The sequence below is a fragment of the Larimichthys crocea genome, chromosome VI (genome assembly GCF_000972845.2).
Source record: "Larimichthys crocea isolate SSNF chromosome VI, L_crocea_2.0, whole genome shotgun sequence".
Classification (NCBI taxonomy): Eukaryota; Metazoa; Chordata; class Actinopteri; family Sciaenidae; genus Larimichthys; species Larimichthys crocea.
The window spans coordinates 19806142-19830941 of record NC_040016.1 but is presented as its reverse complement, the minus strand read 5'-3'; the positions used below and the strand labels follow the sequence as shown (position 1 = coordinate 19830941).

The window sequence follows — 24800 nt, the reverse complement described above, 5'->3', positions numbered from 1 at the left end:
TTTCTGTTAAATGTCACTCTAATGTGCACAGGAGAAAATTCACACAGCAAAAACTGCAGAGAAAGCAGAAAAATCGAAAGTTGACAACCACAGTGTGAGTGTGTTTTGTCAGGAGGAATGTCTGTGGTCTCTGCCCGGCCACTCAGTAATGACTCGTAATAACCAACCTATCTTTCATTAGGCTGAATGAGTGGGTTTTTTTTTTTTTGTTGCTTTGGCTCTGTTTGTCTTTCGGCCGTTGGTCAGACAACACATTTAGCAGCCGTTACACAGACACTGATTATAGCCTAAAAATTTTGTGATTACTTTGGACTGACCAATAGTCGAATCTGCTTGGCTTTCTGGAGAAATCCTCTTAGAGTAACTGAGGTTTCAGGTTAGGGTTATTACTCATTTCATTCATATCCTTTAAATTATCAACCAATGAAGCTGGAAAAGCAATGGTTTCTCAACTAAAATGAGGACAGTACACATGAATGTGATGTGCATACATACAGTACCAGTCAAAGCTTTGGACCTTCTCATTCAGTGTTTTTTTTCCAGATTTACCAGCTTCACAAGGTCACCTGAAATGCTTTTCCAACAGTCTTGAAAGAGTTCACATATAAGCCGGGCTGCTCTTTCTTTACTGTGCAGTCCCCCTCATCCCAAACCATCTCAACTGCGTTCAGGTCGGGTGATTATGGAGGCTGGGTTATCTGATGTAGCACTCCATCACTCTCCTTCTTGGTCAAATAGCCATTACATAGCCTGGAGGGTGTGTTTTGGGGTCATTGTCCTGTTGAAAAACAAATGATGGTCACTCTAAGCGCAAACCAGATGGGATGGCAAGTCTCTGCAGAATACTATTGTAGTCATGCTGGTTAAGTGTGCCTTGAATTTTCAACAAACCACCAAAAGTGTCACCAGCAAAGCACCTTCACACCATCACACCTCATCCTCAATGCTTCACAGTGGGAGCCACACATGCTGATACCATCCATTCTCTGTGCCTTACAAAGACATGGTGAGTGGACCAAAGATCTCAAATTTGAATCAGGCCAGTCCAGTCCAGAATTCCACTGGTCCAATGTTCGTTCCTTCTGGTTTGCTTCTTTTTGTTCTTGTTGTTGTTCTTCTTCTTCATCAGTTGTGGTTTCTTTGCAGCAATTTGACCATGAAGGCCTGATTCACACAGTCTCCTCTGAACAGTTGACATTGATCTGTATCTGCTGCTTATTATAAACCAAAACTTATAAAATTAACAGTACAATCATGACATTAACTGCAGCCGCAAACATACTTAGTTAAATCAAAGGATTCGAGGTCTAATAGTATTTTCAGGAGGGAGGCATTCAGTTTGAGCTGCACCATAATTTCAGTGTGTTTTCATTTTTTTGTTCAGTAATTATTATATATCATATTTCACAGCAAAACAGGTCGAGTCAAGGGATTCTTTTAAGAAGTATTGTGGGTCCTATAAGAGGTTCAGGTGGGCATCAAAGAGGTTTTATTGTGTTTCTTGGAGTCCTCTAGTAGGTTTTAGTGGTAAATGAGGAAGTTCTAAGATACTTCATGAGGTTTTAGGGGCCCTCAAAGAGGTTCTTGTGGTTCCTTAGGAGATTCAAGTGGGCCTTTAGGAAATTCAAAGGGTTCTTTAGGTGGTTGAACTGGTTTTGGCGAGACATGGTTGACGGCACTCTTTCCCACCATCATCAAAACACCAAGTGATGGAATACTGAAGGAGTCTGGCAGACTTGGAGAACACTGAAGCTGTTTTAGAGGCTCATAGTGGAACATCACCATACCTTATTGTTGTTTTTGCATTTGTCACCAATCTGTATATAGTCTGTAGTTATGGGTATGTAGTAATGTGACTAGGTACTATGCACAGATTAAGTGCCTCTTCTTCAAACTTACAGTTGTCTTGTCTTGTAGGTTTACATTAGACTTCTTCATTGATATGATTGGTGATACAAACCTGTAGGCTATAGGCATGCACTAAAGCATTTGCTTCACTCTACATAAACCTTAGTTTTAAATGAGTGTCCTTTTTGAATAAAAATGTTACGTCAGAAGGCTTAATCTGTGTTTATAATAGAGTTGATACTCTATTGAAGATTATTCATGAGACTGGAGCTTGGACAGTCCCTCCAGCAGCAGCATTTGGTTTCATTATTGTTTCCTTCCTGATGTTGAGGTGTCTTGAATGATAATGTTGTTCAAAAGTTCAGATGCTTCTCATCTTTGAGCATTACTGATTTTCTGATCTGCTTTCTTCTGTATAAAATTCATTTGGTCGTCTTACTTAACAGTGTTACAGCTTGATTCAGTCTTTGTGTTGATTTTAGTTAGTGGGTCGATTTGCTGTGAAATAGTGAAGTAGTGACATACAGAATTTACCATTGTCAACACTCCTTTAATCATATGATCTTTTCAGGTGTATTGTCAATGGCAGGACTCAACTGATCGATTACAATCTTACTAAAATGTTTCTGGTTATGTTCAAAATCGTCTACAATTATCCTGAATAAATTGGGATTGATTGGTGCCGTCACACAGCAGTTGTACTAAGCTGCTCAGTTATTTTATCAGGCCAGGTGTAGAAAGACATCATCTTGTTAAATCACCTTTAGGTCTAATATTCTTGGATCTTTATAGTTTTGGCAACATCCGTGTGCAGAAAGAATGCATCATCATCATCATCAATGCCTGCGAGCAAAACAGATGAAAATTTTCCATGACAGGACACTGGATATTTGTTGAAATAAAAAGTGAAAAAAGCTCATGCGTTTAATAGTTCAGTTCTTTCTAGTAGATTCTGTCTTGCACTCTCTTATCTGGCCTACTGGCTGGATCTTTGTATGAGTTTTTCACACATTATTTCACACATAACCAACCTCACACATAAACAAAACACAAGATCAGGTGTATTTACTTTTCTGGTGTATTTATTCTTAAAACTATTCAATTTAAAAGATTATTTTTTTACTCTTTATTGCACAGTGAAGTGACAGGCATTTAATGGATACATGACATCCAACAGGTCTGGCTGGAATTGAACAGCGGAGATTGTGTTTATCTGGCATGCTCTTTGATTTGTGTTTGGCCATTGCTGGGCCAGGACGTTGTGATGATTCCCAGCATGCAGAGTCTGAGACATAATTTGAAACCGTGACCAGTGTGGGAAAATAATCATCAAAATCATCCATCAATGTATTTTCTTTCTTTTCAACATCGGATGGGGGCGGGCGGGCGGGCTGTGTCTTACCATTCCTGTACCCACTTTGATCTGTGATTGGCCAGTTGCGTGCTGAGGCCCAAACCTTCAGTGCATACAGCTGCAGCTTGCAGCCAAGTGTGAAGCGGCTGTGATGAGAATTGGCACCAAGTTTGAGGTCATGGCACTCTACTGTAAAACAATGAATCCCCCCTTTTGGATTGAGTGGGTTGCTGCCCTATGTGAAGGAGTTCATGTATCTCATATAACTTAGCTAAAAATACTATTTGGCAGCCAGTAAAACTTCACGGGAATATGTGAAGGGTTCTAGTTGACTTGATTGGTTGATGAACGATTGGATAATGAAAAAGATGAACCATTTCTTGGTAGTCTGAGTGAACTCAACCACAACAATGATCCAAGGAATATATTGTCATTAGTCATAATTTAGCTTTTCATCTGTTTAATCAATGCGTGTCTTTGGTTTAATATGTATCAGACCTCTATAGCTTTTATGAAGAGTTATGAAGTTCTGTACGGGCAATAACACATCAATAAATAACTGCTGATATGATCAATACAAAAATGCCAGAGGCAAATCAAAAACAGAATTACTGGAAATGGCAAAAAAAAGCCAAGAGATTCTCAGTAATAAAAGGAAGAGTCTCTGTTCACTCAGTGTGTTCAACAGCTGCTGAAGTCCAGCTGTTCTTGGGCTGATTTCAACCTTGGTTGTCAAACCAGATTTTGGGCTTCCCCAGAGCAGTTCTTAAGAATTTGCTGTGTTTTTTAGGTGTTGTCCCCAGACATACTGAAATGAAAGAAAGAAAGGGGGGAAAAACCCCCAAGAAGAGATAGTACTTCTCTATAAACAAGCAGAGTGAGAGAGCAAAGGCTGAAGTTTAACAGCAAAACTGTTAAATAGAAAACATGTGGCCATTTCAGCGTTGAAGAGGAGAGGAAAAAGAATGGGGCCCAGATATAAACATTCAAGGAACATGAGCCCAGACTGTTACAGGTGTGTTAGCAATTATGAACACCTTTAAACTTTTATGACTCTGGGAAGAGGGCCAGCAACTGGAGAATGTTTTTACTGTCACTAATTTTCTATAGCGGAGTTTGGGCTGTCAGGGTGGTTTCACTGGTATTCCACTCCACAATAAAGGAAGTCACTGGGGAAAGCCACCCACAACAACACACCAAACACACATTATTCCTGTTATATTGACTAGCTTGTTGAGTTTGTGAACACGTGCAAGTCTTTTTTGCAAGCTTGGAACTTGATAAACTTTGTGTTTTGGACACGAATAGACTCTAATGAAAATAGTTGCACAATTTGGATTAAATTGCAGATAAATTAGAAACAACAAGGACTATAAACTCGGAATAAATTGAACAAGAGATAGCTTCATGAGTCACACATGATTTTTCTAAATCTCCTAACTGGTGGGATTTAGTGTAGCTTGGTCCAGTCAGTCACCTCATTGTGATGTTTGCGCTCCCCTTAAAGGTACCCTGTGGAGTTTTCTTGTAAACAAAGAAAGTTATGTTCACAGTCAGTGTTTCTCACCAGAGCACATTGTGTGAATCTTTGAGGTCCAGCAAACATGTTGAATGCATTCCTTCCTCATAAAACATTCGCAAAGCTGATTTTTTTTTGAATATTTTAAATTCTGCGTCGTTTACATTTATGTTTGTTAGCTTGCAGTCTTCTTTTTTCACTGCCTTTGTTAGTTCATTACTTTGTGTCTTTGCGGGTTACCACCAGCAACATGTTTGTCCATGTGCGTATGCAATACAAAATGAAATGGGGACCCACTCCCTATAAATGCAGTGCAACATCAATAATGCTAAGAGAGACGTTCTGAAAGTGTGAAACATCCATTCAGGAGAAGTGCTGTATAAACCCTTTAGCCTTTAGATGTGGTCTGATAGTTTGTTTGTAACATAATGACACCTTTGCAGTTGTAATCCTTAAGATTTCTGTCCTTGTTGATTTGAAATCCATACTCCATGGGCAGCTACAACCCTACCAGAAGATTTCTGATTTCATGCTAGAGTAGTTTTCCACACAACATGAAGGACAAGTAATAGTTCTTGGTTACCTTGCTTCAGAGTTGGAAATGTGCAGCCCGTCGCCTGAATCTTTTCATCTAACACTTCACTGCGGCTGCTCATTCTTGTGTCTTTACTCTTTGCAATATCTGAGTCTAGTTCTGTAGATGCACTGTTGATGAAAGATAAATACAATAATAGTAAAAGCCTCCCGAAGTTTCATCTGTTGTGTAGCAGCAGCAGTGTGAATGTTGTGTTATTAACAGTAGCTACAATAAACAACATCATCTGACCTGTTATCCAACTAACCACTTTAACTAGCCATACTGTCAAGTCCGTTTGATTTAAATCTAGCTTGGGAACCAGAGCGCAGACTCCACACATGGAGGGTGGACTGGCAGCTGGAGAGGTCTCAGTTCACCTCCAGGGCACTGCCAAGGTGTCCTTGAGCAAGGTACCGAAACCCTAAACGCTCCAAGGGCAACGCTACACGCCTGCCTATTACTCCTCCATCTCTCCACATTTGCACGTCTATAAACCCTTTGTGAGAGTGTGTGGTTGTATTTTCGGCCTTTATATGATCCCATTAAGGGATCAATAAAGTAGAAAAAAAAATCACGTCTATTTCAGGATGCTAAACAGTAACATATAACATCCACGATCCTTAGACCTCAAACCTCGTTTCAGATCACAACACTCACAAAAAAAAAAATACCATAAAAATATTTCTCTTGTTGTTGGACTATGCTTGAGTAAAACCAGTTGACTTGTGTTATAATCCCTGAGGTTTCCTGCCCCAAACCTACCACTTTTCTTCTCATGTAAACACATTCATTATAACTGTAAACTTTTTTTCTGGCTTATTTCTTCTGACACCTGTGGTCGACGTGACGGTGCGCCGAGTTTTAGGGTGACAGGTGTAAGTGAGCAGGGCAGACTGAAGCCAGCCTAGACAAAACAACATACGTCAGTGGATTTACTACACACACAGACGCCCATTTGACTGCAGAAAATCATTCAACGTACAGGACCACCTGGCTAGGCATTAAACAGCCTTGGTCTACATGGGTCTGGCTGACAACTGACATGATGTATTAACCCGCCGCTGAGAGCTGTGTGTTTTGGTGTTCCGACATAGCCACCCGCTCACTCTAGTTTACCGCCAGCAGCTGCATGCCTGACAGAAAGGTTTTTTATTTTTGCTCAGAGACTCGTTATGTAATGAGTGTTACATATTTTTTTAATTAAATGGTTGACACAAAACCACTACTTTTAAATCCCTTATTAGCCTCCATGTGAAACAAAACAGAGACGATTCAAACTGACCTGCAGAAAAATGATCGCCCAACTCTGCACCACTCTTATAGTTTTGGCTTTGCGCAACATTTACTGTAATGTAATCTCAGCACTCTTAGGAAATCTTAAGCTCTGATAAAATCCAACTGCACACTACCTACCCAGCACCCAATAACAGACAGACAAAGTTAGAGACTAGCTGATTTTTCTCAGGAGTTAGTGTTGAATACAAATGTGTTTTTTGCATGTGAAACCAGAACTTTCAGCTGTAGTTTGATTAAAGACCGCTCCAAAATTTAGTTGGCGCTGAAGATAAAAAGTCTTAATCCTTCCTCCTATCTTAAGCATCCTGTCAAAATAATCCCCTCTGACACTTCTCTCTGTACAGATTTTATACAAAATATTGCAGCACATACAAAATATAATAGGGAACCATCAAAGGTTGTGCCTCAGGAGGTAGATCGAGCCATTAAATGCAGGTTTGGTTCCTGGCTCCTCCAGTCCTGTGTCAAAGTGTCCTTAAGCAAGACAAGTTGCTCCAGTGGGCAAGCCAGCACTTTGCATGGCAGCTCTGACGCCATCGGTGTGTGAATGAAAGGCAAACTGTAAAGCTCTTTGTCTGTTATGGTAGAAATGTGCTGTGTAGAGTCCATTTATAAAATGTGATTTATATTTTCTTCAAGCACAGCTACTGTATTTGAATGGAATGTTATTCTTTAGTTTAATCATGACAACACTGCTTTAAACTGAGCTCTGTCTTTCCAACAAGAAGTCACCTCAAACAGAGGCTTTGTCATGGGCCCTTGTGACTGCTCATTTACAGTAATTTATCCATGACTTTATCTCACAACATAAATAGTCACATTTTATCGTAATTAAAGGTTCAGTGTGTAAGATTTAGAAAGATCTCTTACCAGAAAGTATGTTGTCAGTAGTGTATAATCACCTGAGAATAAGAATCACTGTGTTTTGTTACCTTGGATTGAGTCTTTTATATCCACACAGAGAGTGGGTACTCTCCCACGGAGTCCGTCATGTTGCTTTACTATTTTCCTACAGTAGCCCAGAATGGACAATGGATTCTCTACACTCTTCAAAGGGCAGTGTGAGGCAAGTAGTACTCATTCGGTTGCAATCTGTAACCTCACCACTAGATGGCGCTAAATCTTACACGCTGGACCTTTTTAATGTGATATAGTAACGTTTTCAGTGTAATGCATTGCAAGAATAAAACACGAAAAACTGCTTCTGTTTAAGACACAAATAGTTGAAATGGCGACAACCGGATAAATTAGGCTCGATAATACAACCTCTACCAGTTAAATCGCCAGACTAGTTAATGAGTAACCGATGGGTCAGATGTCTGTCGAAGTGTGTGTGTGTGTAGTTATTTTTGTTCCAAGAATTAAGTTTTCTCTTGTTGACAGAATTACCTCACTGGCAATGGAAACAGATGGTTCTGGGATGTCTATTCTTAGCACAATGTCTAAGACCCAGTTTCTCCCAGTATACCAATGACTCACGTTGCGCTGCCTCATTTGAATGAATCTCTTACCTGTGTGTGTCTCGTCCCACCTGTGCCCTGTATGTGCCTAAATACCACACAGACAGGGAACTTCAAGGTCTGGAAACTATCAAACTATGGGATCACTGCTTGAGCTGGTCATTGTGGCGCCACAAAAATAGGTTGTGTGTTTTTAAAAGTTTGAGCCAGTTCCAAATGTCTGATAGTTCGCATCGGTTTATCAGAAGCGGTCTTGGCCGGATGGTCAGATATGGAACCCGTCCAGGACATGCATTTGACATCCAAAAGTTCAGGGTATGTTTAATAACCGTTTAAACTCACTAGCTGAGTGCTTGTATGACTCATATTTTATCTTTAGTTTTCATAGTGGCATTAATCTTTTTAAGTATAACAGTCATTCCCTCAAACTCTCCAAAAGTCAAGTGGTTCCAACAGTTGAGTTGCCTGTTTTACAATGTTTAATTAAATTAGTCCTTAGTTCTGTAGGTCTATTCTTTTTTTTCCCCCTGTAATCTTTTGGAAGTAAACCCCTGTCCAGGAGAGGCATTCTGTCTTTCTATTTACTGTAGAAGTGAGTGTTTTTCCTCATGCCGAGCTTTGGTTCAAATACTGGCATTCAGCCTTGGAATTCAGTCCCAGAGGATCCGAGGACGACCTAATGGATAAAACAGAATGACTGCACAAGGAGACCACCACCAACAGGTTATTTTTTAATTTCTACAATTTGTTTCTTTTTCTAGAGAGGTTAAAGGTAAAGGCTGTGTTGTTTTTCTGCACATTTAAACAGTCTCTTCCAAATTATATCTATATTACACTGAATCTCTTAATTTTAAAAGCTTAAAATTCTGATTATAAATCCAGTTTTTGTGTTCAGATAAAATTAAATCAGTATGAAGGAACGTGTGTTTTTTGCGGCTGATTGCTTTGACGGGTTGTTTGGTTGATGTGTGTTGTATCGTGAAGCCGAATTGAAGAATATTGTAGATGTGTTGCTGTTGGAAACTTCAGTATTCCCACTGTCTTTGTATGGTTCCTGTTGTCAGGGCCAGATGCCGAGCAGATGCTGGGGATGCATGGGGAGGAAGGCCAGGATTTAAGGTTTGCTGTTGCTCATACGACTCTGTCATGCAACAAAAGTCCTGTGTAAAACATCTGATAAATTGCTGTTAAGTTGAAACTAGTGTAGTTTCAGAAATTGATGTCAGACCTGGACTGGTGCATGCTTTCAATTACATCCCAATAAGTTTGATGTGACAGTGATCCTATGCCAGCATGTTGTCCTTGTTTGAATTGTGAAATAATTCCACATGCTGAGTTGAATGTGTACTATTTCCTGTTTTGTTTATATTACATGCTCAGTTCAAGAGATTTATTTATTCTTCAGGAATAATAGGTTTTTTTTTATCATTATTATTCCATCCAGGCAAAAGGGAGGACTTGGGAGTCTCAGTGCAGAGATCGAGTTCTGTTGTTCTTTGGTTTATTCTTCACCTCAACCTTCATCAGGAGCCATTGAATTCAGCTGTGGTGAATTAAACTGGGTCTTTGGTTAATGTCACGTTGTGGACATCTCGGCGTCTGCTGTATGTTTGTAGCCACTGACTGTTTACTGTAAAGAACCCTTCATGGTTCTCTGAGCCTGGAAGCTCTTATCTCAGCATGAGGTTTACTGTCAGCTCCCCACTCCAACAAAACACCACAGCACCCAGGGAGGGGGGGTCTTCGGGTAAGTCCCACAAAGTGTGAGTGGGATGGGTGGCCAGGTCTATGTTGTTATTGCGGTTGCTTAAAGAAGTGACAGGAGGAACCAGAACCAGAGCCGAAGGACCTTGGAGGCCAGGCTACCTACAGAGTCAGGATAAACTTGTGTACATTGGCATCTTTTAAACTTCGTGGATGCATTGCTGGGTATAGATGCCATTTATCTCTAACCCCCTCCTATCTCAGTCCTTTTGGACATCAACCACAACCATCCCGCTGCATCTACAGTGTTAACTCGTATTTGGATCTAAAGATCTCAAACTATAGTAGTCAGAAACATTAAAAATTGATTTTAAAACTGCCAGACAGTCCTGCATGCTGGAAAACAATATAATCTGTCTCGCTAGATGTACTAAAGGGGCATCTTACTGCGCTTCTTTTAGAGATTAGAAATGCACGTCTCTTCTGAAAAAAGCTGAATATCATTACAATTTGAACTCCTGCACGTCTAACAAAAGCAATTCAGCTGCCTCCCCAGCTATTCATGTCAATGTTAATGATTGGTTCGATTTTTATCAGATTCAGATCAGTTCTGTTTTCAATAGACACGTAACAGAAGTTGGTCACATTTTTGTGTATGTGGAACATGGAGCTGCTCCTACTAACATTGACTAACCTGCTTTAAATCTTGACTATGTCTCCACTCCAAGTCATGCTTCTCATATACTCAGAGTGCTCTTCAAACGACTGATCCAAGAAATCAACTGATGAAGACAATTTTGGATCCTTTTCTTGTTTGGCTCTACTAATTGCTGAACAAATGTTTCACGTTTTTGCCCTTTTTATTGTTGGTGTTATTCCCAGAGTCTGGCAAACTTCTCACTGTCTTAGTGCTTAATAAGGTTGGAGAAAGGAGTTATCCAAATAATTACAGACCAATATCCAAATTATCCTGTGGAGCTAAAATCCTTGAATTAGTTGTAAACTGTCAACTTGAGGAAGTTCTCACCAGTTACTCTGTTCTGAGCCCACATCAGTCCACATTTAGCTCTATGTATAGCACTGTTTTTGTTATCACTCATCACTGCGATCTTTGTGTACCTCTCCAGGAGGGCATTTGAAGTTGTTGACCTTACCTTGCTTATACACAATTTAAATAATGTTGGTTTTAGTTCAAGTGCTTGTGCGTGGTTTCGGAGGTTTTTACTGCTAACTAAAGGTGTTCCACAAGGTTAAATTTTAGGTCCATTACTTTTTAAAATGTATATTTACAATAAGAAATAAACCAAAAACTCTTAACCTTTTCTAAGCTGCACTTGTTGATCATGAACTTGTATCGTATGCAAAGAAAAGTTTGTTTTTCTGAAGAGCAAGAGGGTTATTGAGGCTGTTTTTCTCTTCTTTCTTTTTATGCTTGCCTCTGCCTCTACTCTTAAGCCTTTGTATGCCATTTATCATTCTGCTCTTAGGTTTACTATGCAGGAGCACTCATCATTGCATCCTGTGTTAAAACGTTGGGTGGCCTTTTCTGTCTGAGACGTGACAAGCATATGCATTTGTTTATCTACAGGTCTCTTATTGGAAAGTTGCCTGTCTATATCTTCCATGCGAGATTAGCCATAGATAGAAGTTTCTTGAGTTTGCATTGAACTTGAAAGATATACCTCTAGTTTCTATACTTTGACTACATGGAATGGACGCACCTTTCAGATCAATACTCTTGTACCTCTTGGTGAATTTAAATGGTTTGTTTTACAAAAGGGACGTGTACAAGTTAAAGAAATGAAACAACCGATTTGCTCAGCCTTCGTGTGGAAATTTTGGCAAATATAACAAGCACTTTTGTTCCTTCTGATCACTGTCTTGGCGCTGTGTTGTGTCGGCAGTGTTAGTGTCTTAATGATGGTCTCTGTCTGTTGGTACTGGACAAGAGACCGACACTGATTAGACTGTCAACTGAGACATGACGGTTTGGACTAAAACCAGTATGAGACATATGGACTGTATTACTGGCTGACTGGGTTCCAGTGTGCGGTGGTATTGGATAGTTGTTCTCTGTTCTCTGATGACTACTGGATTTGTTATCCCAGCATTCCTGGCATTTTCCTTCTCCCAGACAGAAACTGAGAGACAGTTAAATATTGGCTTAAAATTGATTCATGCTAAATTTGAAACCTGTTGAAATACTTGATTTCAGCCCAGTCTTTTAGTTCTAGTAACCTCGTGGTGTTTAAAGTCTTCACAGTGATTGTCATCGGTCATCAATCTGAAGATAAAGGCTTACTTAGCTCAGCTAGAGAGAGAAGAGAAGAGAGCGATATAAAAACAAATGGAGCACGAGGATCAACATGTGTTTCCAGGTATCATACGTCATCGTTGGACCTGAGGCTGCTGAAAATGAAAACTGTATTGATGGAATAATTCAGAGTTAATCTCTTAATGTTGATAAAATCTCAGTGAAAATGAATCATTCAGCTCCTTCTCACGTCCAAACTTTGTGCACTACGTACTAAGCAGAGCTTTTCTTGGCTCGTTTCTCCCACAGTAGAAAAACGTTCTTATCCCAAAATACATAGCCTGTGCCGTTTGTCTTTATTCTGTTACAGTGTTTAGAAATGAAAGTAACATTATGTAGAAATTAGTATTTTTTTGATTTAGCAGCCCCTCAGTGCAATACTGCTGACCTAAATATGAACAGCTGTACACGTGTATTTGTTCTGATTACAATAAAAAACTCAAGACGACAATACAAGACATAGCAGCCAGCTATTATTACTGACTAGTCCAACAGCAAGAAGCCCAGCTTGGCATTTGTCTTTCAGCCTTTTATTTCACCAAGCTATCATCAATGACTTAAAGTCAATCCGAAATGTACTCTTGTTTGGCGGCTTCTTGCTCGTACTCACACTCTTTTTGTCTGTTTTAACTCCCCGTGGTTCTCTTTGGTCTTTTCGCCTCTGCTGATTATGTTTATGATATTATGTTTCACCAAAATCTGTGAAAGAGTTGATGGTTGGTGACTACGTGACGTGAAGTGTTATGCACACAGTCCAAAGTTACGTGTGAGAACACACGTGCGAGGCGCAGAGTGGGAGCAGTTATCCCGATTACACATCAGTTTATCATTACACTGATCTGAGATACTGCAGAATGTAGGTTGCCTTGTCTCTTTGGTTGCCGAAAACGAACAGCTGGTTAACATTGTCAGTGGATCTCATTAAAATTAATGAGCCTCACTATTGGCTGACTGACAGTCTTCAGTGACAAGTGCAGTGTCATGAGACTAATTGAAGGCTTGTGATCTGCACAAGTGTGTGGACCAAAGCGTAATGGGGCATATGGAGAGTGTTACGTGTTGAGTAGGTTCCAGTGTTGGGTGGTATTGGATAGATGTTGTCTGTGCTCTAATGGCTACTGGATTTGTTATCCAGACATTGCTGCTGTTTGTCCAGACAGACGGTGGGATGAGACGGACAAAAGCGGGTCATACTAGTTGCAAGGTGATTATTTTCACTGAGAATCACAATGAGACACCAGATTCAATGAACAAATGTTTAGCACTTGCTCCTTTCCTTATGCTAACAGTCTGTAGACGTAGGCTGTTAGATGATAGTCATTACTGAGAAAAACAAACTGTCAGGTTTATGTCAGATTCCACGTGTTATTGTTTTTCATATACGTAGCTCCTTTAGGCAATAAGTCATAGACTCGTAGTGCTCTGATGTTTGAATGTTTGGATGACAAAGATTTTCCACTGGCCTTTTTGTGATGTTTCAGATGTTTGTACAGATTTACAGTTTCAGTTACTTTTTGGATACAAAATAACTCAAACTGTCATCTTTGTCTTCTACAGACTGCAGACTGCACAGTGTTTTTGTCAGAAACGGGGGCGTATACATTTAGATTGTTGAGTTTCATTGCTTGTTTCAAGTCTTACTAGTTTAAAGGTTAGATAGTGCTCTGTAGGTTCCTGATTTATATTCTTAAAAGGTCTCAAGTCTCATTTTAGTCTACACAGTTCTGGGGATGCAGACTATTGTTTTGGAGAAAGGAACAGTATTATTAGCCGTCATTACCTCCATTTCTTTGGTGATTGTCAGATTTAGTTCAGTTGTGTTGGAAATGCTGTTGCCATTTGAGTTTTTCTTGGCTGTTTTTTTCCGTGGTAAAACTAACTGAAACATTGTCTAGCCTGTCAAAAATAACAATATGAACTTATCAAATGTTAGAGTGCGCCAGAGCTCCAGCAAAGCGTGGCTACTCGATCGCTTGCTTCACCAGAAATTACAATAGTTTTATGATTACGGATTCTTTAATGCATGGAATTTCTGGCATGACGAAGCATTAATTCTTATTGCCCAAACTTGTGAGTGATAGGGCCCTGAAATGATATCATGATATTACTGAAATAAAGATGTTTTGTCAGTCAAACAGGTTAATTGGTAACATGTGATAGTTTTATGATTGGGTACAACAAGTTCATCCTCAGAGCTCAGGATGGGCCGATGTTCACCACTTTGTGAAGACCAGCATGGGCAAATAGCTCAGTGTATCAGTAAGTTTCTACCATGCAAAGAAAAACTTTTTAAGAGAAAAAAAACTAAACAAATTAAGAAAAACTTGTAAAATACTCTATAAATACTATAAACACGATTATCTGATTGCCATGGCATCACCTAATGGGGATCCTTTTAAATAAACAAAAATATAAACACACACCTGTGACTGCATTACATCAGTATTACTGCACAGAATATTTTGTTGTTAATTCTGATTTATTGGAACTGGCAACTTGTCCAGAGTGTACCCTGCCTCCCGCCCAGTGCCAGCTGGGATTGGCTCCAGACCTCCGTGATCCTTCTGTAAGGATAAGTGGTTATAGAAATGGATGGATGGATGATTTATTGGGTGGGCTAAGCGTGAAAGAGAGTGAGAGTGGATGGATGGATGGAGGAGGAAGATAAAAAAGAAAGAAGACACTGATTAATGATGAGAAAGCCTGGGCTGTTAAACGGTCTGCAACAGTATGCAACACTGTGAAACAAAACCACAACGATAGCAGCAAAAGAAACAAAGAGAGCCTATGAGGATTCATGTTTAAAAAAGCCAGGGAACCCGCTGATGTCTTGTCACTTTGTTAGAGAAAAACCACTTGTTGCTGCTGCTCAATGCACTGGCCTTTTTTCCCCATCCAAGGCATAGAACGATCTGTGGTAAGTTAATGATGTAACTTTAACTAGCTCGCAGTCCACACTAACCACTGCTTGTGAAGCAGCATTGTACGAAAACCCTCTGATGCTGGCCTAGAGGCAAGAGAAATCATGTCAGTGTCAACGATGTGCTGGAGCAGTATCCTTATTTCTGGCACCGCACAGTTTAACCACTCCTGTACCAGAAAAGAGGACTGTTGACGGAATTGAACACTACTTCAAATTAACGTTAATTAACGCCTCAATCATTTTTTGTTGCTAGATGTTTGCAAAAATTGCTCCTGTTTTTGTGCTTACATGCAAAAGACTTGAAATGAGCAATGTCTCTTGTATCCAGTGTGGTAAAGTAACAGCACTAACTCACACTAGCAGTCAGTGTGTGTGAGATCTATGGCAAAAATGCCAATGATCTCTCAATAAGTGTCTGTATTGAACGTCAGAGCTAATCGATATTACAGCCTTCAATAATTTAGCTTCACTAGCGCTTGTTTAACACCGGGTTTCAGTACCCATCCCTAATTGATGCCAGCATCTGTGATTCTATAAGGGTGTGCTAGTGGCTTGGCATCGTCTTGCGGAGATAAACAGGCACGTCTCTAAATGTTGTCTGGGCGGCAACACATGTTGCTCCAAAACGTAACTATATATAGTTCAGCGTTAATGGTGCCTTCACAGATGTGCAAGTTAGCCATGCCATGGACACATTCTGCACGTGTTCATAGTAAAAGAGTGCAAATGGACTGGCTTGGCTGCAGTCCAGACATGTCTCCCATTAAAAATGTGTGACGCAAAATATGACAACGGAGACCCGAGAACGCCGAGCAGCTGAAGTCAGTGGGAAAGAATTTCACTTTAACTTTGACAATTAGTGTCGTCTCGCAAACGCTTAACAAAGGTAACGCAGTAGAAAGCTTTTTTCGAGGCTTTCAGAAGAAATGTATATTCACAAAAATCTGTTTAAACATTGAATATCTTGTCTTTGTACTTTATTTTAAAAAAATAAAAGCACTTGAAAATCTGCAAATTTTACTGAGCGGTCACGACTCTTTTGGAATCAGGGTTGTAAAAAGGTAAATAAAGTACTTGTTGTTCAGTTGTCAAAAGCACAGATTTCTGTGGTCTATTATACCCTATATGCCTCAGCTTAAAGGTTTTAGGCAGGCTGATGTGCATGAGTATTAGACTGTAAAAACGGTATGTCGTCTTTCTTTTTTTCCTCAGTCGATGAATCATACCCGTCCAGTGGTACAGTAGCCTACTCTGTCTTCTCCCTACTACAGTTACAGTTCATCTATTCATCTATATTATTGTTTGTGGTCAGAGTCAATGCGTTTTTCATGTGTTTGTGAGGGCAGGGGAATTCTGGGAAGTTCCCATGTTAATGTAATTATGTCTGTTTAATAGGACATTGTGGTCTTGAATGTTTCCCTCTGTGCTAATTGTGATGAGGAGAACACGGCTGTGTCCTCAGCAGCAGACTCCATCTGGATAAAATCTCTTTTTATTGGACGGCTTTTCAAAAGCTCTCGCTTTAAGATCGCTACTGGCTAAAATAACAGTGTCTGTGATTCTGTCTATGACTGTCTGTCCATCTCTGTATTTCTCTGTCTGTCTATCTCATTTCTGGCCTCCTGTCAGTCTTTGTACATTTATTTATTACAGCACACCATTAACACATTTTTTTAATACAGTTAGTTATAATTTTTATATCAGAACCTTCAAGTCATCGTTTATTTAACTTAAAAAGCAGAAAAACATTGTTTATACAGTGTACTACAGTTTTTACAAACATTTGCCATTTTGTTTATTGATTTAACATGTATGCACCTTAATGTAAGGTATTATTAAATCTGTGTATGCAAACTAATCAACCGTATACACCCAAATACAATCTGAAACAGCAGTGAAAAACCTGTCACTTTAAATTCAGACCATTAAATTCCTAAATGTGATAAAAGCAGCAGGCAGGAGAGCTCTGATCATCCAGAGCTGACAGGATGTTCATGGACGATGCACTTAGTAGTTGAAACTGACTCATGTCCTCTTTGGTTTTAAACAAACCAGATAGAAATACGTCGACCTTTTTCAGATGTAACAACAGCCACTACATCACAAGCGGAAATGGTAATAGACAAATACACATTTTCAGAAATAGAACCGTCATAAAACACTGAGCTGAGGTGGGCAGAATGACGGCTGGTTACTCAAACAATCAGCAGGTCTCTGCATCCACCTGTCAGTCAATCAGTCAAAGCGTCCACGCTCTTAATCCTGCATAACTTTAAGACTTAATATAATCTGAACAGGTGAGTTGTATATAAATTCACCCTCAGTACAGTTGTCATGAACGGGGAAATTAGCTACAGAGACCAAAACTGTTTTTTGTACCAGGCTGTAAACATGTTTATTTCTGCTGTGAAGTTGGACATTTGAACATGGGGACTTATGGAGACTGACTCATTTCTGGAGCCAGCCTCAAGTGGACGTTTGAGGAACTGCAGTTTTTGGCTATATTCCGCAGGTTGCCGATGCTTAATTTACTTCTGATGGGAATTGTCACTGCTGGTTACCTTTATCAGAAATTTGTAACTCTTCAGGTGTTTAATTCTATAAAATATTTTACACCAAGATGAAAGATTTCTAAAATCTGTTGTTAGTATGACCACTATGTGTGACAGTAGTCTTCAATCAATAAATGATTTTCGCTTCATGCAATAATCAACAAACAGGCATCACATTACCTAGTTCACACAGTCTGTTTCTCTCACTAGTCCAGATGAAATGTCGATCTCTGTGACGATGTTACAGTCCGCTTGCCTCATTTGTAGTTTTAGTAGAGATGATGTACTGAAAGTGTCTTTAGTGGGAAACTAACCAGTTACATTCAAACTTAAGATGAAATCTAAGTTCAACTGGTGCAACATGCAGCTGGAGTTAATATCCATGCTTCACACTTAATCACTATACTTAATTAGACATAATAAAAGAACAGTAATGACAGTTAATTGGTGCTTTTAAGAGAAAAAGGGATTTAGCTGGCTTTAGTGTAGCAACTCACGTTTGGAACAACAGATTGTTTATTTGTTAACAGGTACGGTTTTACTCCTTTTTACATTTCTGCTCTTATTCGACTATTTTGTCTACACACTCTCTCTTTCTCACACACACCCACTCCTCACACACATTCATCAAAGGCCAGGTTTTTCCACTCCAGAGCCAGACAGCAATTGGCGCGTCGTCGTCGTCGTCGCTCATTTTTCATGTCAGCCTTTTCCCTGCATAAAGCATCACTGCTGGGATTCTCTCACACGAACAAACAGGCCTTTCAGTCCGTCCTTGCCTCTAAACATTTTTAATTTCATTGGCCTCATTTAGCCTTGGCTCTGCTCTGGATGAGTCGATGGTATATGTTTTTAGTTTTGCTTGTGTTTTTGGACAGTGAACGTCTGTTGACTGAGCTCTGACAGACTAAATGTTCAATTTCGTCCAACTTTTGAGAGTTTGTTTGTTTTTTTTGCCGTGATTTTGGCATTGTAAAGTGTTTGATTCCTCTCTGAAAGCATCCACTGCAGTCTGGCAGAGACTGTTTGCCTCGTTAGTTGTTGTAGGTATGTTGGCAGTGAACTAAAAAATTATGATCTGATGGTTAAGAAGGGCTCTGTGATAATTATGTTTCATAATACCTGTAAATTCACCTTTTAAATACATGAATGATGGATAAGGATAGACATTGACAGGAATCTAGGAGTATTTTCATTATTCATTTTTTGGTAAACATTCATTTCGATAATGCACCTACAGCTATTTTGGTGCTTTGTCTGCAGATGTTTAACAGATTATCTAAAGAGTTCATGTGACCGTTGCAGTCCATCAGAACCAAAAGCTCAGGCGACCGTCATTCGCCTCATCAACAAGGTCCAGGACCTCCTCTGACATTGACGCTCAACCTCCACCCACCCCAGATCATTAACACACACCTTCTATTTACCATCTTTTGCACTACAGCTCGTTACTCATATCTTGCACATTTAAAATATTCTTCAAACTGTTAATTATTGCACGTTCCTGCATACAGCTCATTTCATTTTAAAAACATCTTGTACATATATTTATTTATATCTTCTATTACTTGATTTTTATTTTTTTTCTGACTCCGTGGAAGAGGATATGAAGGGCTCATTTTAAGACAACAAAAACTAATGAATCATTTATTCCATTCCTGCTCATAGATACTATTTCACACACTGGACACCACACTGGTCTCAGAAGACGGTTGCAGAATCTCGGCTATTATCTTATAAAATGTTACAAATACTCTTAAAACCTGTAAGTGGACTATCCAAATGAAGTGTTACCAGTTCTCGTTATGTATTTAAACTTTTACTAATTTACTAATCTACTCATTTTGCGCTTCAACTTTGACCTAACGTGCTTGCCACAGTTGTGTGCACACAGTTTTCCTTTGCCTTGAGGAACTATCTCTTTAATTCACGCGACCCTCGTCTTGTACATTGCACACCTGAAGTGTTACTGCTGTATGGGCTTTTTTTTTAAATCTTCTGCTCATCTACTCCTTGAGATAGCTGGACTAAGTGGAGGTAGGTGACCTTTCAACTCTTTGGGCAGATTTGGGCTGTTAAGTCTTTTAAAAGATGGATTTGAAAACACAGACATCCTTCTTGCTCGGATGTTAATGAGAATTAGAAGGTTGAGCGATATTTCAGTAGCCTTGAATTCATCAGTGAGTTGTGAAGTGATTGATGAGGATTTCGCGTCTGCATGGGCTGAAAGCAGTGGCCCACTCCTGCTTAATGACTCTACCATTGCCCACTTTGTCCACAGTTTATACTTTGGAAACCTGAGCTCCCCCTGTGCCTCCTCTGCCTCTTTTGTTGGCCTCCAACCAGCTTCTTCCAGGCTCACTGTATAACCGAGGTCACTCACTGCATCTGAAGACAAACATGTCAAAGATAATGTTAGAAAATGGCAAACCGTGAAAACGTTTGTTTGATGGAAAAACCTTTCTGACACTCTGGGCATCAAATACCTTATTATCACCAAACTGAAGCTCAGTGAGATTTAGTCTAATTTTGTTCTAACCACCTCAAAAATACAGCCAAGTTTGAAAATTAAACCTCTTCAACTGTCAGTATAAAGTCAATTCATTATGACAAGTCAAATTGGATTATGAACGCCTGACACTAATCAAGGTTTAAAGAGCACTAAGCTATGGTTATTATACATAACTGTTCTGATAAGTTAAGGGAGGCTAAAGAAATGGAAAGAGTAGCACGGAAAAGTGATCTGAATTTGTTGTTTTTGGATATAACATATTTGATCAGTAGAGAGGAATATCTGATTTATCTCCTGAGGCTGCCTTTAAAGTTTACACGTTCCTAAGAAGGTGCAATAAATCCCAAAGCACATCGCTGATTTACAGTTTGAAGAGAGTGAAGAAAAGAACGTCCAGCAACTTTTCACCTGAAAGAATTTAGTGAAGAACGGGCTGACTAAAAGAGGCATCGACTGAGACTTAAGTTATCTTTGTGGGAATATTACACCATCACAACAACACAGAATTAGGTACAGAAATATGGCATGGCTTCAGAATGAAGGATGCAGGTGAACCCTTTACTGAAGTATCCCAAAATGTCAGTTTGGACACGTGTATAAAAACAGAATACAATGATTGACAAATCGTTTTCGACATAATTGATTACAGAACAAAGACAAGATATTTATGTTTAAACTAATAACCTTTTATTTTTTGCAAATATACCCGATATTATATATTGTAAATATCCAATTTGATGCCTGCAACACTCAGTAAGCGTAAGGCAACTGGGGACACTAACGGCTGAATTTTGAAAGCAAAATTCCTCCCATTCTTGCTGATAAACAACTTCAGTTCTGGGGTCTCTGTTGCCATATTTTGTGCTTCATAATGTGGCACACATTTTCAATGGGAGATTGGTCTGGACTGCAGACAGGCCAGTCTTTTACTATGAAGCCACATAGTTGTATTCTGCACGAACACAGGTTTGGTATTGTCTTGCTGGAATAAGCAGGTACATCCCTGAAAAGCATACATTGCTTCAAGCATTAATGGTGCCTTCACAGAAGTGCAAGTTACTCATACCACAGACTCTAACCTAGACCATCACAGATGCTGGCTTTTGAACTTTGCACTGGTAACAGTCTAGATGGTCTTTTTGCTCTTTACTTTGGAAGACAATGACCTCCATGACCTGTCAGACCACAGGAAACTATACCAGTACATCGACTGTCCATCTCAGGTGAGCTTGGATCCAGAGAAGTCGCTGTGTTTCTGGATGTTGTTCCTTTCTTGTCTTTGTATATGCAGTGACAAACGGTGTCTGGGCAATGGTTTCCCAAAGTGTTCTTCAGCCAATATAGTAAACTTGTTTATCCTGACAGATCAAAGTTATGATTGTAATTCAATTATAGTTCGTCATTTATGAAGTAAATATATGAATTACCACCCTTAAAACAAATTGTTGCGACCATATATAAGGGTATGAAAAGAAGTAACATGAAACCAGATTTTAAGGTTAATAAACAAAAGTATTTTATTAAATGAAAGTTCAGATCGTTTTTAACAAAAGGAGGTGAGGCAAAAGGGAACTAAGGGCGAGCTAGTGCTGTTAAATGAACAAACAAATATAACAAAAAGAGAACTCTAACAGAGACTATAATATCTAACTAGAAAACCAAAACGAGAAAGAAAAACCTCACTAACTAAGCTACTATCTAATAACAAAAAACACATTCACTCTCGAGTGTAATCAGTAAGTACGTATCTAACCTAATCCCTGCCCAGTCCCAGACGAAATCCTCACCAACTTTGACAATTACAAAACACGATGTTAACAAGAAGAAACGAGGCGAGCTCATAACCACAGTACAAAATAAAGCCGCCACAATGCTCCGGTGACTGCAGTTTAAATGCCCGGGCCAGGGCAATTGGGCGCAGCGGATTGGCCGGCCGGGGGAAGATGCAGGGGACGTCGCACCAATCCCAACCCTCTCGGTTTCCGGGATCGGCGCCATCAGGACCACACCTTCTTAGTAAGGATCCAACCCCTTACCAGCCACCGCAGACCTGAATTTACATACGGGAAAGACACCACACACATGTGCGCCGGGACGAAACGGTGGCGGCCGTAACACAAATCTAGTCAGCCAGTTAGTTAGTGTGAACTTTAAACTAACTCGATACAGACTCTAAAGCATGTTCAGCTGGTGATAATCAATCCTGCAGTGCAGCTGTGAGTCATTCTTCGCACATCTCCACCTGATTGATCCGTTTGTCTCAGCTTTATCCAACTTGTAAAACTTTTCATTGCCATGTGCTGTTCTGATTAATTATAGCAAATCACATAACAATAAAAAATAACATACAAAGTGATTCTCAGACAATCACCTACCGAATCAGAAAGCAATGTAGTTACTTGGTGACAGGATCACCTCGCTTGTCTAATATTCGGCTTTTGCTGTGTCAACTTGTTTTTCCTGAAGATTACTAAGCCTAATATATTATAAGGCGCCTTATTTCAGGTGTCACAGGAAGCCTCTCTTGACTTGGGTTTTTTCTCTTAGCCCTTGGATTTGGACAGACCTTGTTGAGTTATTCTGTTGTTATGTTATTAAAATGTCTTAGAATAGCTATATTATATATTTTAGTGAGCTGTGTACTCGAAATGTTTCCAACACCTGAGAGACAAACGTAATTTATTCAAGGTATGTTTGATTTGGTTGGCTGTCAATGGCGTCATATCCCCTTTACCCCGTCTACTTGCTATAACTTGCGTCAGAGAATAAGGAAGGAAGGACCAAACGTGGGTAAACATAATGGGAATAAAAGTACATATTACCCCCTACACGAACATGAATGTCAGATATATTGAACAATGAAGATTCATGACGTCGTCACTCTACATCTTTTGTTATTGTTTTGATGTGAGAGACCTCTAGCGACAGAAATTACAGTGTGCGTTTTTATACGTACTTTACTTTAACATGTAGAGCATCTTCATATTGCTGATGAGCGTATTTTCCTGCCTAACTTCTCGAGCTGAAGACTCATCTGTGCAGGATAGAAAGCTGGTGGAGAAAAGTCGGGGGTGCAGGACAGAGTGGAAGACAGGCGAGAAAAAATGAGTAAAATAGAAGATGGAGAAGAGTTAAAGCAGAGGGTGAAGAGAGGTAAAAGCCCTGAAGTTAGGACTATTTTCTGTGTGTGTGTGTGTATGTGTGTGTGTGTGTGTGTGGCTGTGAGACGTGGCAAAACGAGGTCTGGCCAACCGGCAGATCTGTTCCATATGTTTCCTGGAGAAGGAGAGAAAGAGGCAGCTCCCCACCACCCCACCCACAGTACAACGAGTCTTCATTTAAAAAGACAAAACAGTCTAGAAGGAAATCATCCGCAGCACTACGTCGTCGTACTGTACTGTGCTGCGGCTCGGCCTCATTTTCTGCGGACTGTAGATATCAGTTTCAGGTAGAGATGGATCTGACAAAGGCAGCTCGCAGGTGTTGGGTTTCTGGAAGTCTGCAGGGAGCTGGCTGCTGTTTGACAGGGGCCTCCCAGAGAGTCTGCAAGGGCAAAGAAAACACTCACAGCTTGTCACGTTTTCACATTGGTTTCATCACATTCATCATTCCTGTCCTGTGTGTGTGTGTGTGTGTGTGTGTGTGTGTGTGTGTGTGTGTGTGTGTGTGTGTGTGTTTCACTGTTTCAATTGTATTTGTCAGGGGGCCAAGAATGAAAATGTTTTTGTGTCAGCACCTCCCAAAATATATCTCAAAGCAACTTCCATAGAGACCCATTATAATGGAACGGTAACTGAATTTACAAGAAAATTGTTGAATCACGATGCTTTTCTCTCCATTACTGAAAACTGACACATTCCTGGAAGTTGTGATAATGAGTGAGAATTATCACTGGACCTGTCCAAGGTGTACCACGTCTCCCACCTAATGTCAGCTGGGATCAGACATGGATAAGCAGCTATGAAAAATGGATGAATCATCACCAACTCTGAGGTTCCAATCAGGGCTATGAAGTGTTTTAGCATCTTTCAGCCTGTTGTTTTAAAAACACGACCTACAGGTTTACTGTGTTGTTTCGTTGTCAGCGCTCTTAGCCGCTTTGTCTTCAGCAGCAGCAGCAGCAGCTTTTTCCAGAAAATCTTTGCTCTGATAAACTCACTGTTCACTACCTGTCCAGCACCAAACGGCAGACAGGTGAAGAAAGTGGAACATCTGAGAGCTAACCCTCTGGGGCCCAAGAAATTGCTCACGATTGCAAAAGCATTTAACAGAGCCATTTACAGAAGTGTTGAGCAGTGTTAATTTCGTCAGACGAGACAAAATATGTTCATCAATGAGCCTTTTTCTCTTGACTAAGATGAGACGATGACGAGACGATACAATGTTCTAAAAACACTGATGAAAAATGTGCCAATGTGCGTTTTTGTTGACAAATAAAAACGAGACGATGTCATGCAAGAAATAAAAACTGAACAAAAACGTCCTTCTTGTTTTCGTCTACTATATAAGAAACAAAACAACATCCAGTTCTGCTGTCATGTGTTTGTGCCAGCAGTTCTTCTACTGTAGGCAACGTCACGGCCACACGTTTGATATCCTCTTGCTTGAAAACAAACAGCATGCAGTAGAAACACGGTATACGGACAGCGCAATCTAGAGCATGAAACAGGCCTTAGAAGTCAGGCCCGACCCGGCCCGGGCCCGATAGAATTCGACCTGAGCCCGGCTCGTTTTAATTGAC

At 39.9% G+C, this 24800-nt stretch overlaps 1 protein-coding gene across 1 annotated transcript in view; it reads left to right on the top strand.

Annotated features, from left to right (window-relative positions):
* Nucleotides 1–24800, top strand: part of cenpp (centromere protein P) — a 93547-nt gene that overhangs the window by 23530 nt on the left and 45217 nt on the right. The window lies entirely within an intron of this gene.